This window comes from Palaemon carinicauda, chromosome 7 (assembly GCF_036898095.1).
Source record: "Palaemon carinicauda isolate YSFRI2023 chromosome 7, ASM3689809v2, whole genome shotgun sequence".
Classification (NCBI taxonomy): Eukaryota; Metazoa; Arthropoda; class Malacostraca; order Decapoda; family Palaemonidae; genus Palaemon; species Palaemon carinicauda.
This window is the reverse complement of record NC_090731.1, coordinates 90,104,841-90,122,306: the sequence shown is the minus strand read 5'-3', so window position 1 is coordinate 90,122,306 and position 17,466 is coordinate 90,104,841. Positions and strand designations below refer to the sequence as shown.

The 17,466-nt window shown below is 44.0% G+C and overlaps 1 protein-coding gene across 4 annotated transcripts in view; it reads right to left on the bottom strand.

Moving 5' to 3' along the window:
• Nucleotides 1–17,466, bottom strand: part of LOC137643963 (protein YIPF1-like) — a 197,066-nt gene that overhangs the window by 106,823 nt on the left and 72,777 nt on the right. The window lies entirely within an intron of this gene.

Genomic DNA, 17,466 nt, shown 5'->3' with positions numbered 1-17,466 from the left:
CCCTTCCCCACTCTTCATTAAATAATTGTGCGTTGCATGTGTATGGCCAATACGCAGCCTAGTTAAAATAATGGTATCCCTTCTACTTGTAGAATTACAACATGACCATTTATCCACCAATGGGTGGATTTGTTTCAATTTTGTATTGGTGGTCAGTTCAGACCATCGAGCTTGCCACTTATTTTTACAGTAAAGATGAATCTCACTTTTAAGATCTTTGTAAGGAATACTCAAGGGGGATGGATTACTTAGCCCTGAAGCTTCCTTTGCTGCCTTATCAACTTGTTCATTCCCATCCACCCCAACATGGGCAGGGACCCAACAGAAGTGAACACTGATACTCTTCCTAGATTGCAGAAGTACTAACCAGTCCTGCACCTCTTGTACTAGATGATGGCCTGGCATAATTTGTTTTAATGAGAGTAAAACACTATTGGAATCCGTAAAAATTGTATAAAAACTATTTTGGTTGCCATTTTTAAAAATATGTTGGACTGCGAGAATTATTGCGTACAGCTCAGCAGTAAAAATTGAACAAGAGTATGGGAGTTTCCTTCTAATAACAATATCCCCCATCACAGCTGCACTTCCCACTCCTGCAGCCGATTTGGAGCCATCTGTAAAAACATGTTTCCCATGATGTTGAGCAGCATGATTTAAAAACTCACTTTTCATTACCCTACTAGGTAAGGTATTTTTCCCTCCTGCCGTAAAACATACTTTAACAGGTGGATTACACCAAGGAGGAGACTTGGGATATCCTACCTCTGCTATCTGTGCTGTTAACAAGCCTACTTCTCTAGCATCATTTTTCAGCTGTACTTCCAAAGGCTTAGGCACTCTAGATCTGTTAGGAGCCCGATCTAAAGGCGCCCTAACATATTTACAGTTAGGATTGTTTCTCACAGCAAGGGACCTAGCTAAAAACCTCAAACTCAACTCCTCTCTGCGAATGGAAAGGGGAGGTATGCCAGAATCAACATAGAGACTGTCAATGGGAGATGTTCTGTAAGCACCTGTGCAGATGCGAAGCCCAGCATTGTGAACAATATCAAGTTTTCCAAGTAAAGTCTTTGTAGCTGACCCATATATTTGGCATGCATAGTCTAACTTGCTCAGACACAAAGATGTATAAATTCTAAGCAAAGTTGTTCTATCAGCACCCCAATCAAAATGCGATATCACTTTCAGAATGTTCAGTGACTTCTTAACCCTGATAGATAGGTCATTTATATGGGGACCAAATGTCATTTTCTTGTCGAAAATGACTCCAAGAAACTTGACACTATCCTCATATGGCAAAATACAATCATTTAAGAAAAGGGTGGGGATCTCTTCCCTTTTACGAGTACGAGTAAAGCGAATGGCTTTGGTCTTCTGAGGAGAAAACATGAATCCGCGAGAATTTGCCCATGCGGAAGCAGCATTTATTGCAATTTGAAGATTTTGGCATGCTTGTAGTGCAGATGATCCACTACAATAAATTGCAAAGTCATCGACAAATAGTGATCCTTGTATGCCAGGAGGTATGTGACTAATGAGACTATTAATAGCAACAGCAAACAAGGTCACACTCAATACGCTGCCTTGGGGGACACCTTCTTCTTGCATGTAGGATGAAGATAGTTCTGACCCTACTCTCACTTTAATGGAGCAGTTTGATAAAAATTCTTCAATAAAAGAGAACATATGTCCTCCTATACCCCACGAGGCCAATTGCTTTAAAATACCACCCCTCCAGGTGGTGTCATATGCCTTTTCAAGGTCAAAAAAGACACCCACCACCTGGTTTTGGTTAGAAAAAGCATTTGAAATTTCCCTTGATAACATCAGCAAAGGGTCTAGAGTACTTCGGTTCTTCCTAAAACCAAACTGTCTGTTAGATAAAAGATTTTTTGATTCTAGATACCACACAAGTCTATTGTTGATCATTCTCTCAAATAGTTTGCATATGCAACTGGTCAAGGATATGGGCCTATAACTAGATGGCAGTTCTGGGTCTTTACCAGACTTGTGGCCTGGAATTACAATTGAAGTATGCCAGGAATCAGGAGATGTATGGGAAGCCCATAGACCATTAAAGGTTTCTAATAAAAATTCCTTGGTATCCACTGGAAGATGTGATATCATTTCATACCGGATGCCATCCTCACCTGGGGCAGTTAAAGAAGAGCTGGAGATAGCATTTTGCATCTCCTCCATACTAAAAGGCAGGTTAAAAGCTTCAGTATTTGAAGAAGCAGGAGGAACAACAGATGTTGATGCTCTAATTTGTTGAAATGCTGGGGAATAGTTGTCAGCACTTGATACATGAGCAAAGTGCTTAGCAAGAACCTCTGCTACATCTTTGGGGTCAGATATATATCTATTATTTTCCCTTAATATTGGTAGAGGCTTAGGGACGAATTTACCTTGAAGTTTTCTAATCTTGTCCCATATTTCCTTTGAAGGAGTTTTGGTATTAATATTAGATATATATTTCTTCCAAGATGCTCTCTTTGCTTTTTTAAAAATTCTTTTTTGTTTGGCACAGGCTCTGAGATATGCTATTCTATCTGCTAAATAGTTTGTCCTCAAGTATCTTCTGAAGCAAGTTCGGGTCACTTTTCTTGCGTTGGCACATTCTTTACTCCACCAAGGAACTACAGAGCGATGAAGTAAACCGCATGTTTTAGGTATAAACTTGCTAGCATTATCATCAATAATATTTTCAAGATGTTGATAGGCATGCACTGGAGATGTAAATTCATCATATTCTTTATCAGTGTGTGAACAGTTTTCATAAGCTGCCCAGTCTGCCTCATCTATCTTCCATTTTGGTGGACACTGAGAAGGAAGATTATGGACATAATTTAACATTATTGGCCAATGGTCACTGCCATGTAGGTGTTCATTTACTGACCAAAGGTAGTCCAATCGAATGGATGAGGAACAGATTGACAAATCAATGGCTGATGTAGAGTTGTGGAATACATCATACCTAGTTGGAGAACCATCATTCATTAGTATTACATCATTGTTGTCGATTAATTCTTCAACAAGATTACCCCATCTATCGCACACATTTCCACCCCATAAAGTATGCTTTGCATTAAAATCACCCATTAAAATAAAAGGGGCAGGAAGCTGATTGATCAAATCTTGGAGGTCAGAAAGTCTAAGCCTTCTTGGATTACCAGCATGATCTAAGAGGAAAAGTTCTAAGGATGGTTCAATATATAGCGAGCATAAAGTAATTTTTTTCCCGATACGAGTTCTAACTGCACATGCCTGTAGTGGTGTATTGAGTGGGATTGTTTCAAATTTTACAGATTTGTGAATAATAAAACCTGTACCACCTTGAGCTCTTGCAGCTTGCAAAGGAGGGGATCTACAAAGGTGATAATTGAGTCCAGGATTAAATGGTTTGTCACCGATCTTGGTTTCCTGTAGGCAAATTACCTTCGTGTCTGAGTCCCTGGTTAAAGTTTTTATTTGCTCAATGCTAGTACTTAGACCTCTGCAATTCCACTGGATGATAGACATTATCTTTTGTTATTATTTTTCTTTGTCTCATTTGTCTTTTGGGACTTTTCAGATGAAGCCATGTAAGGCCTGGAGATGGAAGGCTTTACTAGGCCACTACTCTTCTTTTCTTTCTTTCTAGAATCTTTATAAGAGTCAACCTTAGGATCATGAGCAGTAGGGCACTTACCTGACTTAGATGAAGGTGAGGATGATGGGGACCTTTTCCTCTTTGGAAGATCTTGTTTTCCAATCTCCATCAAATCAGGTAGAGATTCTGCCTGAGACAATACATTTAAGGTGGTGGAAGCCACATTGGCTTCCTTGGAGGATTGTGCTAGAACTTCTACAGTTCGAGCACTTAACCCAGAAGGCTGGGCTACTACCTCTAGGGGAGATGCTCCTATCGGTGACAATACTTTTGGTGTGTTGGACACCATATTGACCTCTTTGGAGGTTTGTGCTCTGGCTTTTATAGCCTGAGCACTTGACCCAGATGGCTGGGCTACTACCACTAAGGGAGATGCACCTGACGGGCCAGGTGCTGCCACTGGTCCCCCTGTGGTAGTAAGGGGTAGTGGATTATAATCTTTTGTTGGCATCTTAACCGCGCGAGCAAAATTAAGTTGCCGATTGAGTAAATGCTTTGCATAACCTACACTTATATGTTCAGCATTTGCTTTCAAGATTGCAGCTTCTTCATTCTTGTATTCTCTACATCTTTTATCATTTGGTTTATGATTATCTTTACAGTTTGCACAGGTTGTATCTCTGTTGCATTGGCCATGTTCTAACAAAGAACAGTTAATACAGATCTTCGTATTATTGCAGTACCGGGAAGGGTGACCGTACTTGAAACAATTAAAGCATTGTAAAGGCCTAGGTTTATATTCTCGAACACGTACTCTTTCATTCTCAATAATTATATGATCTGGTATAACAGGGGTTTCAAATGTTAAAACTACCATGCTTGTTTGAGGGATCTTACTTACTTTCCAAACATTAGCAGGGCACATGTCCAGAATTTCTGGTTCTGAGAATTCATATAGATCTTTATCAAAAACTACTCCTTTACCATAGCTGAAGCTCATATGTGGTTTAATATCCTTAATAGGATCAATTTCTGCAATCTTCATGCCACAAAGCATGTGAGCTTGAGTATCTGATTTTGCATTAATCAAAACAGATTGCTTACCGTATCTACTAATATCCTTACTTTTAATTAATCCAACTTTTTTTTGTATAAATTTACTAATCTTATAATAGTTATAATTATCTATCTTTCCAGATGCAATTATCCATGTTGGGGGCTTGGGGGTTCTTACTTCTGGAAGTCTATGCTCTATTTCTTTTTCCATCCATTCTTCTGGTTTATATACCTCTAGGTGTCTTGGTGCTTTATCACATAAAGCCCCAGAAATCAAACAATTGTCAATTTTTATGCTCTCTAAATTTTTATTTGCTTCTAAAGCAATCTCAAAACTTGAAAATGATACCCAAGCTTCCCAAAAGCCTTTACTACCATTAAGCTCCATTAAAATTTCTTTGATTGCTCCAAATCTACAGAAGGCTTCATGAATTATGTCATAGCTACAACCAATTGGTATGTTTTTTAAGTGGAGAATTTTCAGATTTTTTGTTGGATCTGGTAATGAGCCAGAACCAGAGAGTAAAGTATTACGGTTATTACAAGCATCATTTTCCACCAGTGTCGATAAATTGTCTTTAACAACACTGGTCAGAGAAGTATTGTTGGAGGAATCATTTTTATTGCCGAGGTTGTCAACAGAGCTTTCCCTATTTAAACAAGCAGAAGTCGTCAACGGTGTCTGGGGTTCGCCATTTGATCCAGGGGTACGGGGAATATTAAGTTTACTCATTAATTATTTTTTCAGGGGGAGGGAAGGGGTCATAATAACAATGAAAAAAAAACAATGGAAAAAAATATAGTTTAAGGGAGAGAAAAAATTAAGACTGTCTGAAATTCCAAAGAAGACACCGTTAGCCTTTCCTGGAATTAATTTCTCCACCAATGACACCTGTGAAAGCTGCTTACCAAATGTCCACTCCCTACCCTACCACAAAGGGATGGTACCACTATGATTAGAGTGGCTCAAGTGTATGCCAAACCCGCTTGATGGGACTGAGAGCATTTCAAGAATACAATCATCCCCACTCTAATCATAGTGGCAGGCAAACCGGACAGAATGCCGAGAGTCCTATCTCTATAAAATCGCCAACCCCTGGAATCCGAAGGCCAAATTTCCTAAGAGATAGTTCCGCGTGCCAGTATGGGAATACTGACACTCCTAGGTGTCCAAACATTTTCGGGCAGTTGGCAAGACCACCACAGCTCCCACAATTGATTTTGAAATAAAAACCGATCATGGATACAATGTCCCCTCTAAAAAACCTGGACAGTGAAATGGGTAAAAGAGTTTTGACAGCAAGGTTGGAGACAGCTGATAATTATGAAGGAGGAATAAGCAATAAGAGGTAATAGAAAAAGAATGAGAGAAATTTAGAGTCAAACTGAGGAAAAGAAATTCCCCAGTTCGAGAGCCCTCTTGCCCGTCACAAGCCTTCAGCACGGGAATGATATGCCGTGCTGAAGCCCAATGACTTCATCAAGGCATTCTCTCGTTAAGAGGGACTTAACAGATGAGTCCTTACACATTTCTATTCATTGAAATTCAAGGATTATCCTTCAGTTTGTGAATGGTTTGAAAATATACCCATTCAAGTGGCTGTGTTTCAGTCTCAGGATTTCTCAGGAAGTCTTCACCAGAAGGATGACTCTCATCAAGAAATAGAGGATATTTCTGGGAATCAGGGTTCTTTAGTACCTAGACAACTAACTACAGTATTTTGTAACACTTCATTGGTAAGGTTTTGGGTTCAACAAGTGTAATTACTCAGGTGGCTGGAAATGATCGGGGTCCTGGTCACTTTGGAGAATTCTTATTTTTTTCAAACTCAGAGGATTCTATATTTTAGGATGATAAAAGCAACATTTCCTTTTTGTCTTTCCTTTGGAAAAGAAGATTAAGTCTTTCCTTCTTTTGTTAGAAAAGTTCAAGCATATAGTCACTGTCAGTAAGGATGCGGATGAGACTCCTAGATACAACAGCTTCTTGAGAGAGGTTCGTTCCGATGGTTCGGCTAAAGATGAACTGGTGCTCGACTCCACCTAGAATAAAGAGGAGATACATTCTTCCTGACTAGTGGATCGATATTTGGAAATACTGGGTGTTCTTGACATCGAAAGAGAGCACAAAATAATCCTTTCTGATAGAACAAACTGTACTTGCCGTCTCCATCTCGAACAGAGTTTGTAAAACACACTTGTTCAGAGAAGAGAGATCAATGATGGGTCCATTGAGGGATCTTCATCCTCCTGTTATAAAACAGTATGGTGCTAGGATTAAAATAATAAATATTTTTTCTTACTGTGTATTTTTAATGTATATTTATTTCCCATTTTGTGCACACCATAAGCACCTTTTTAGGCTTGTTCAACACCCTACACTCAGTAGGGAACTTGATTCTTCCTGACTAGTGGATCGATATTTGGAAATACTGGGTGTTCTTGACATCGAAAGAGAGCACAAAATAATCCTTTCTGATAGAACAAACTGTACTTGCCGTTTCCATCTCGAACAGAGTTTGTAGAACACACTTGTTCAGAGAAGAGAGATCAATGATGGGTCCATTGAGGGATCTTCATCCTCCTGTTATAAAACAGTATGGTGCTAGGATTAAAATAATAAATATTTTTTTTTACTGTGTATTTTTAATGTATATTTATTTCCCATTTTGTGCACACCATAAGCACCTTTTTAGGCTTGTTCAACACCCTACACTCAGTAGGGAACTTGATTCTTCCTGACTAGTGGATCGATATTTGGAAATACTGGGTGTTCTTGACATCGAAAGAGAGCACAAAATAATCCTTTCTGATAGAACAAACTGTACTTGCCGTCTCCATCTCGAACAGAGTTTGTAGAACACACTTGTTCAGAGAAGAGAGATCAATGATGGGTCCATTGAGGGATCTTCATCCTCCTGTTATAAAACAGTATGGTGCTAGGATTAAAATAATAAATATTTTTTTTACTGTGTATTTTTAATGTATATTTATTTCCCATTTTGTGCACATCATAAGCACCTTTTTAGGCTTGTTCAACACCCTACACTCAGTAGGGAACTTGATGGTAACAGTCAACTCACTGCAATTGTTTTAGGTGCTTTGTAACGATCAATTATGAACTAGAAACAGTTAACAAATATACTAGTTTACTGCCACGGCTCTGAGTACACACAATTTACTGTAAAGCCATCTGATTCGTATCATGACATCAAGAAGGACATTTTTGTGTATACAGTATACATTGTGTGACAATTTTAGAACAGGTGCCATCATCAACTGCATTTGCAAGTTGCTCCATTTAGTAAAAGAATTTAAAGGGAAATCAGAATATTGTGTATGCCAATATTTTGGAAGAATTAATTTAAAGGTCACTCATGAGTGAGAGAGGAAAGGGACAGGACAATAACCTCATGAAGAATACATGAGATCAGTGCCCAAGACCCCTCTCCAAGAAGTTGGTTGCTTACATTTTTGTTGAGTGGTGTACTGATAAAGTGCTTGTGCAGCTGCTTGTATATTGTCTCCATTGGGGATGTATAATTTCAATCTTGTTAACTTCACAATTTTTTTTCTTACTTCATTTTGTTCATAGTTTACTAACCAAAAAAAATTCTATTTTGTCATTTTTATTCACCAAAATTAATAATTTTCAAAATTCACCTGAGGTCTGCTTGCTTGTTGTGTTCTCTTGCCCAGAACCAAAACACGGGGCGGCGCCCAGAAATTTAAGTGTTCCAACGGAGCCATTTATTTAATTGTGGGTCACCGGGATTGAGGTACAGTAATCAACCTGGTAGTAATTCTGCATGCTTTATCCAGCTGCAATCCGTTAACCATTAACTTCTCCACTAGAAGCAGTATGCTGTAGAAGTCAAGAGACCCGGGTTAAAGACTTAAAGCACTTTTTTATCCATCATTGCCTTCCCTGCTTTTGACGATTCTAGATGTTATGTCAAGAACTTTCAACCCCCAACTTTCTGCATCATGTCTCTGCCATGATGCCCAATGGTGCTGCAGCTGGAAGAAGGGTTCACCGATCATAATGACCCCTACCCTCCCCTCCTTCCTCGCACGGCTAGGCTGGGGGCGAAAGTGGCAAAAGGGAGGGAGCACAATCCCCCCAATTCCTCAAAGTACCTGTAAAGGGTTCTTGGCTTCACCATCTGGGATTAAAACCATCACTAATTTTCTTAGAGGAACTAAAAGGTCTCACAGGCAAAACTTTGCACTTTGCCGAGCCACTTTTCTATCTACTAAGTGAAGAATGGGGAAAAGAAGGATTGTCATAACCTCTCTTAAGAGAGTACCTTGGAGAGTAAAATGACCTCTTGGTTTTCCTTTTGGAGTCTTTGCTATCCCTTCTTTTGGTTTGCTTAAAAACGGATGAACAAGGTTCCTCTGTCTCTTTGAGCAGGCAACACCTTCAGGAGACTGGATCTGAAGGTGGTCGCCTAGATAAAAAAAATGCTCCAATGACAGTTCGGTGCTGTCAAAGGGCTGACCATAGACAAACATGATTGTTGACAATCTGTAATGTTCTACAGTTAATATGCCTCTTGGCAATCTCAATTGCCTATGCATTTGCAGGCGATGATCTACCACCAAAGATGTCAATCGTGATCTTAGTTTTCAAAGGTTTTAAAGGCCACTCACGAATGGCAGAGGCAAGGGACAGTGACACTGCTCTATCAAGCAGAACAAGTCCCTAAAGACTGACCTTATATACTCAAGCTAGGACCAAGGAGGGCCAGGCTATGGCTGCTGATGAATCAACAGATAGACCTATAGGCTCCCTAAAACCACCTATCCTTAGCTCATAAGGATGGTTAGATTGCAGCAACCAAAGGAACTAAAGAGTTTGAGCAGGACATAAAACAATAGTATGGCAATCACCATGCAAGGACGTTACCAACAACCCACCACAACCTTGAGTGTAGCTTGACAGAATAAATCTGAAGCTCTGAAGAGCGAAAGTCTTAGGCACGACAAGGATTAGGCAAAGACCGAGGTTTCTGTGTAGGAAATCCTACTTCTGATTCCTATCGCACAGAAATACAATACTTTTAACTCGTTCAGCAACAGTCACTGGACGTGGAATTAGTGTGCTTTCACGCTATTTTATCATCTCTCCCATGTATATCTGAGAGCAAAGGGAGGTTGAGAGTGCATCCAGAGCACATCAAGAGTGCTCCGGCGAGCTATGCACAAAGGCGAGTGCTTCAAATTAGTGAGTCTATCATCATCAAATGCATGGCAATGATTAAAAATTTGCCAGAAAGCATGATAAGATATCCCTCATCTTTGGGAGTGCACGCTAGCATGAAAGCGTGCGATAGCTATGCGTGTCACAGATGAATCCATAGGATGGCGAACACCACTCCTCTTTGCGCTAGTGTTGAGCGCACCAGAGTGAGAGCGTGCCATAGGCAAATCTATAAGGTCGCAAGAGCTCTTTTGCATGCTACTGTTAAGCATGCTAGAGAAGGAGCATGCGAATCACGGTTGTTCATCAAAGGTTTAAGAGCAAAAGAGGCAGCATGTTCATCAGAAGCAGAAACATGTTGCTAATGAGTACTCACATGAGTAAGGAAAAACACATAAGAGTTCCGTAATTATGGGAGGGCAAGCACGCTCATCATAAGGAGATGAATGACGATGTCTCTTACAAACAGGTAAACAGAAAAACTCTCCTTTCGCGACTTTCTTTTCTGGGGAACAGTCAAGAGGTTGGTCATGAAAGGATTGTTCCAAGGGTGGAATGTCAGTTAGCAGCTTAGGTACAAGCTCATTGTCAAAGAAAATGTTGAGAGAAGGCTTATTTCCAATTGAGGGATTAAACACCAAGGATATGTGCTCTCTGGAAGGAGTGCCTTGCAATCCCAGAGAGGACTAGTGTTATAGCATTGCGCCATCAAACGGAACATGTGTAAAGCATGACTCCTCCAGAGAGAGGCTCTTTTGTTTTGCTAGGAGAAACAGGAGTTTCCTGGTCCCGAAAATTTGTCCAAGTATTAAATTAGCACCACTCTTCCTCGGCTTGCCTCCTGAGGAGACCAATGGGGAAGAGCCAGAGGCAAAGTACAAGGGGAGGAAACAAGAGGACTAGCCGACTTCTTTGACCTCGAGAATGAGCCTCAAGGGAAAGACTTGCTTCGCTTTCTTCCTTTGCCTTCTGCCATATGCCTGCCACTATGAGGGTGACCACTCCCTACAGGGGAATTCCGGACATCAAATGTGCCTCCTCCAAGAAGGACACAAAGAGTGATGCTCCACCTTCCTGCAGCTCACGAAAGTGCCGCATTTCCCAGACACTCCCAGGCAGGGGCACATGTCAGCCTTTGGCATAGACAAGCATATAGTCACACCCTGGCAAGAGAAATATGACAAACTTATAACAGAGTTTGTATTTTTCCTAACATACAAACCCAAATTCTTTACTATAGGAGATATTCTAGCGCAAGATGGAAAATACGGCAGAAAACCTTAACAAGGTCATTACGACTGGGCCGGTAGTTATCCACCTGTTAGTGGTGGGAGACTGCCGGTCGGTAGCTACTGAATACCTTCAATCGGATTCTAGCTAGGACTATTTTTAGGGGGCGGTGACGGAGGGAAGATTTGTGTAAAGAATTCGGGTTTGTATGTTAGGAAAAATACAAACTCTGTTATAAGTTTGTCATTTGTTCCTAAACTTGATACAAACCCTCATTCTTTACTATAGGAGATTTAGTCTTGAGGCCAGGGTGGTCGAGGAGTTCCTTATTCCTAGGGAAGATAGTCCTCAAACTAGACTCTTTTGATGAAAAAATCTCCCTTTAAACTTTTCTTTGTAGATCCCCTTAATCTTAGCACGACTGAAAGTTTGTAATTACGTGGAAACAAATGTTTCAGGATGAAGAGGGTCAGGAGCATTCAACTGGGACCCTTTCATACTGAGGATTCCCCCGACCTTGAAAAGGGGAACCCTCGTGACTAAAAGTATAACTTATACCCTGTGAGAGGAGTCAGATGAGTTTCATACCTTATTTCCATTGCCGAGTCCAGCTGAAACTGGTTACGGACTAGGATACCCAGATGGGAGGAAGAAGGAAGAGCAGAAGATAGATGGATGTCCTTCTAAAAACCTAGTGTAACACAGAATCCTCGACCAATGGCTACTGTCCCCTGAAAGGGGGTAAGGTAGCTACAGAACCTGTTGACCTGCCACAATAGGCCCTATAGAAAAGGTGTTTAGAGACCTATGTGTCACATCGTTTAAATAGTGAGTGGTGAATGTGGATTGGCGTTTCCAGACTCCAGCTCTTAAGACTTGGGAGACTGAAAAAATTTTCTTAATCACGAGTGAGGCAGCCACTCCCCTAACTTGATGGGCTATGGGTTGAGCTGCCTCTGAGTCTCTGTGAATGGCTCTCGCAATAACTTTCTTAAGCTAGAAAGTGATGGTGTTGCGAGAGATTCTCTTCTTTACCTTGTTGGTACTGAGGAAGAGATGAAGGAGGCGTGGTCAGAAAAGTCTGGTGCGCTTCAGGTATTTCCTTAGCGCCCTGACTGGGCACAGTAGCAATTGGTCTCTATCCTGTGTTACCTTATTGAGGCTGGAAAATTGAAATTCTCTAAACCTCTCATCGGCCGATGAAGGATTCTGAGATTTGGCCACAAAGCCTGGCACAAAGTTGAGCGAGACTTCCCTCCATCCTCTAGAATGGGTGACTTCGTAGGACAGACCATGTAGTTCACCGACACTTTTTGCCGAGGCCAGAGCTACTAGGAAGACGGTCTTAAGGGTTAGGAAGTAGTCAGAGGTCCTATTTAAGGGCTCATATTGTGGACCCTTCAAGGAACGTAAGACCAGGGACACGTCCCAAGGTGGTGGTCTAATCTCAACTGGGGGGCAAGGTGATATCTTCTGAGGTGGAAAGGGCAACCCCTCTCAGTCTACAGATTAAGGCTGAACGATAGCCTTTAATTGCCGAGACTGAGAGGAGTTTTTCCTCCCTGAGGTACACAAGGAAGTCTGCCACTAATGGAAGAGAGGGATCGAGTGGAGACACGCCTCGCCCTCTACACCAAGCTGCAAACACTCTCCATCTTGCTTGGTAGAGGTTTGTGGAAGATTGGCCCAGGTGCCTGGACATGTGCTCAGCCACCTTCCCTGAAAAGCCTCTGCTTCTGAAGAGTGACTGGACAGCCTCCAGGCGTGAAGCTTCAGGAAGGGGATTCTCCCGTGGGGGACACCACTGTGTGGCTGCATCAGCAGAAGGGGTTCTGGAGGAAGAAACCTTAGAACCTGAACCGGCAGGGAAAGAAGGTCTGCGTACCATTCTCTGCTTGGCCATGCCGGAGCTATTAGGGTTAGCTTGCAGTTCCGGGAGGTCCTGAATTTGTTGATCACCCTTCTGAGCAGGCAAAAGGGTGGAAAGGCATATGCGTCCAGGTTGTCCCAAGAATGTTGAAGAGCGTCCTGGATTGCTGTCTGATGGTCTGGAACTAGGGACCCATAGCAGGGAAGTTTCGCATTCAGAGAAGTGGGAACAGGTCTATAGTGGGGAAACCCCACAAAGCTATTACTGTCTTCGCTACTCGAGGATCCAAAGACCATTCGCCACTCAACACTTGGTGATGCCTGCTCAGTTGATCCACCACGATGTTTCTCCGGCCTGGAATAAACCTGGCTGTGAGAGAAATGTTGTGACCTTCCGGCCACTGGCAAATCTGGACCGCTAGCAGACAGAGGTCTCTTGCCAGAGTACCCCTTGTTTGTTGATGTACGAGACGGCTGTGGAGTTGTCGCTCATCAGCACCACCTCTCATCCTTGTAGATCTTTTACAAAGTATTTTAGGCCTATCCAGGCTGCTAATGATTCCAGGTGATTTATATGGAGAGTTTGTTCTATCGGAAACCAAGCTCCTGATGCAATTTCGGGCCTAGGTGGGAACCCCAGCCCCGTAGCGATGTGTCCGAAAAGAGTTTTAACTTCGGACTGGGGCTTGGAGGGGAATGCCCTTTTGGGTATTCTCTCTGTTTGACCACCAATGAAGATCTTGTATCACCAGAGCTGGAACCTCCACTGAATGGGGAATCGATCTTTTGAGACCAATGGGTCTTCAGATGCCACTGGAGACTTCTCATTCTTGATCTTTCGCCTGGAACTAGTTTTTCCAGGGAGGAAAGATGGCCCAGAATTCTCTGCCACGACTTGGCTGTAGGAGGCGGTGGAGACAAAAGTTGGGCAATGGGTTGTTCCAGTCTCCGAAGTCTGTCTTCCGAAGGGAACACCCTCCCTACCTGGGTGTTGATGGACAAACCCAGATAGTTTAAGACTTGGGCTGGAATCAAACAAGACTTCTCTGCGTTTACAAGGATCCCCAGGTCCTTGCAAAGGTCTAGAAGTCTTCTCAGGTGATCCAGAGCTAGCTCCCTAGACGAGGCAAGGAGTAGCCAATCGTCTAGGTACCTTAGCAGTCGTATCCCGTGCTTATGAGCCCAGGAGGAAACGAGTTTGAAAACCCTCGTAAAGGCCTGTGGGGCAGTCGAGAGGCCGAAGCATAGGACTTTGAACTCGAAGATTCGACCCTGAACCAGAAAGCGCAGGAATTTCTGATATGCGCGATGGATCGGCACTTGGAAATATGCATCTTTCAAGTCCACAGATACCATAAATTCTCCTGGACACACCGCTTGGATCACGGAGGCTGCTGTCTCCATTTTAAATGGAGTTTGCTTCACATACTGATTTAAGGCAGAGAGATCGATTACTGGTCTCCAACCTCCCGAAGCTTTCTCTACCAGAAAGAGGTGACTGAAAAACCCTGAGGTGGTGTTGGAGACCTCTTGTATGGCACCTTTTAAAAGCATGCTCTGGATCTCCCGAGCTAGGGCCTGCTGTTTCCCGGGATCCCGAGGGACCTGGGAGGATGAGATCGGGGGAGGAATTAGAGGAGGAGGAAAGCCTATGAAGGGGATGCGGTACCCCCAACGAAGCACATTGATGGTCCATTGCATGGCCCCCATAGCCTTTCACCTCCTCCAACTCCCCTGCAGGCACCCCCATACGCACTGCGAGGGGGAGCCGTGACCCTACTTCTGTCTAGGGTTCCTCCCTCTGCCTTTAGCCTTGGGAGGAGCCGACTTTCCTCTGCCCATAGGTTTGGCTATAAAAGAGGGGCGGCTGAGGCTCTTGGCTGGGAGTGGAGTTGCGGTTGTGGTTTTGGGTTGTGGAGTTGGCTGCTGTTGCATTGTGCGAAGGGAGGCAGCCTTTTGCATCGCGTTGTCCTGCGTCTCTTTCCTCCAAGTATCTAAGGCAGAGGAAACTGCTTGTTTAGAAAAGAGGAGGGGTTGCAGAAGGTCCGAGTTTCTCAAATCTGATTTCTCGGCCTTACCGATGCTCCTATGAAGTCTGGAAACTACTGATTCCCTCCTTTTGAGGACCTAATTGCCCCACATGGTTGCAGTTGTAGCAGTTAGGAAGTCCATTGTCTTGGCCCCAGCAGCTAAGACTTCCTGTAGAGACTGCATGGAGTTTTGGTTTGATAGGTCTTCGTGACTCGCAAGGTAGCCGACTGTGCCTGACCACGTTTCAAACCAGGATAATGCCTCCAGAAGGGACATTGAAGCTGCTTCCATTGCCGAGGCTTCTGTGGCAGTGAAGGAGACTAGGAGAGAAGAGTCTCTCTCTGAAGAGCAACCAGGTGTGAGCCTCGCTGTGAGGGGATCCAGGGTCAGAGGAGAAGGGCTGGTGTCTCTGACCTTGTACAAGCGCTTTTGCCCCAAAAACGGAAATTGCAGCAGTTTATGCGATCCTTGCGACTTCAAGGAACCCGTTTCCCCCGAGACCGCCTGCGAGACCTTCCTCAGCCAGCCTGCAGTGTGAATAGACCAGGGAAGTTCGATTCTGGTCTTAGGGTTTGGTGGAGGACGACATAGTCTGTCTAAAGCTGGAGCGTCGGTATGTCGAGGCGACAGATGTAGATCGCCGAGGCCTGAGATATTACACATAGTTCTTAGAGCTCTCAGATAGGAGGACTCTGAGTCCTTTGATGGTTGCTCTTCCGAGGAATCTTCCGGTTGCGCTAATTCCTCGCGAGGTAGGGCGATAGAAGTCAGAGTGTCTGGAGGTAACGGCGAAGTAGGAGACTCCATTGCCGTTGTTCCAAGGGAAGGCTGAGCGCTGGATAATGGCGCCGCAAGCGCCTGACCTTGTCTGGAAGTTGATAGTCTAGCCGTAGGTGACCGAATTATCGTTACTGTCTTAGTAAGATTCGTAGAGATTCCTCTTTTTGAGGGGTCTGAAGAACGAGGTAAGAAGTTGCACTGATCGGCGGTCTGGCCTTTTCCCTCTACTCTCAACTGAGGAGAAGAAGGGTTGAACCCCTGCGTCTTCTTCCGAGGTTCTCGTGAGGCTCGTATTCCGTAAATCATTAGGAAGCACGGGAACCGGAACTGTCCTGTCTGAAACACGAGGGCGTGGTGATTGACCCCACACGGATATGCCCAGAGACTTGCGTGATCAGGAGGTTGAAGGACGGGAGTGCTCTCTTTCTGCTGATACGTAGCGACAGTGAGGAGAAGTGCTCTTTCTCCCTTTCCTAGAGCGATCTGAGCTCCTCAAACTAATATGTGAAGGAGAGGGATTGCACTCAGAGTGCGCTTTTCCCTTGTTCGCGCTCCGGGCGCGATTAGATGAAAAATCGTGGGAAGAGCTTCTCCAACGGGAGCGCTTATTACGCTTTGGAGAACTCTCTTGTGACGAAGAGCGAGAACATATCGTAGCGCTCTTTTTCTTGAAGCGCCTAGATGATCTCTCGCGAGAGGAAGTCGATCGCAAGGCAGAACGATGACGCGAGGAAGCGCTCCTCCTTTGTTTGTGACGAGCGCTTACAGTCTCTCGGCGAGACATTTCGTGAAGAGATAGAAGGCGAGGAAGAACGAGAACGATGATGTCTCTTCCTATGTCGCCTGTCTCTCCGACGAGAACGTCTGGGCGAAGGAGAGCGAGCTCTCCTTTTCCTCTTCTCTCTCTCCCTTCTAGCCTCCGAGGAGGGCGAGGACTATGATGATGATGATGATGAGGAGGAGGGGGAGGTACTGCGATGTTTGCGCTTGCAACGTTGTAGTTTCGTAGAAGCGCAAGCGAGGTGTGAAGTAGGCGCTGCTGGAGCTGAAGTTACTATATCTGCTGAAACTTCTGTGGACGCCGACTGAGTTGACGGGAGGTAGGCGAGGTCCGGAATTCCCGAGGGTTCCAAAACAGAAGGGTCCCAAAACAGAAGGGTCCTGAGGTAAAACTGTGCCCGAGAGGAACTGGTTCCACACTTCCTCCGAAGGAGAACCAGGAAGTCCAAGGGCAGGCCATACCGCTCGTATGTGATCTGGAATGGAAGCGGTAATAGAGTCATTCCCGGTGGCGGAAAAAATTGTCCCAGTGGGAGGGGCAACGTGATCCGCCTGACCAAGGGGAATGGGGGATAAGTCAATGGTGCCGTTCTTCCTTGATTTCCCCCCGGAGGATAGAGGCAAGGAAGAGTCTGAAGGGAGAGATCGAGAGGCCGAAGAAGAGGCCCGAGACTCCTTACCTTTCAACGGCAAACCTGGAGGTAACGAATCCTTTTTGGATTTCTTTTTCTTCCTCTTCACGAACTTTTCCCACTGAGAGGGCGACCATTCTCTACATACTTGGCAGGGGGAGCCTTCAGAACATCTATGACCTCTGCACGAAAGGCATGGGGAATGAGGATCCACCTCCAGTGGTGACATGAATGTGCCACATGATTTCGGGGGAGCCCCGGGACACTTCCTCATAATAGAGGACATC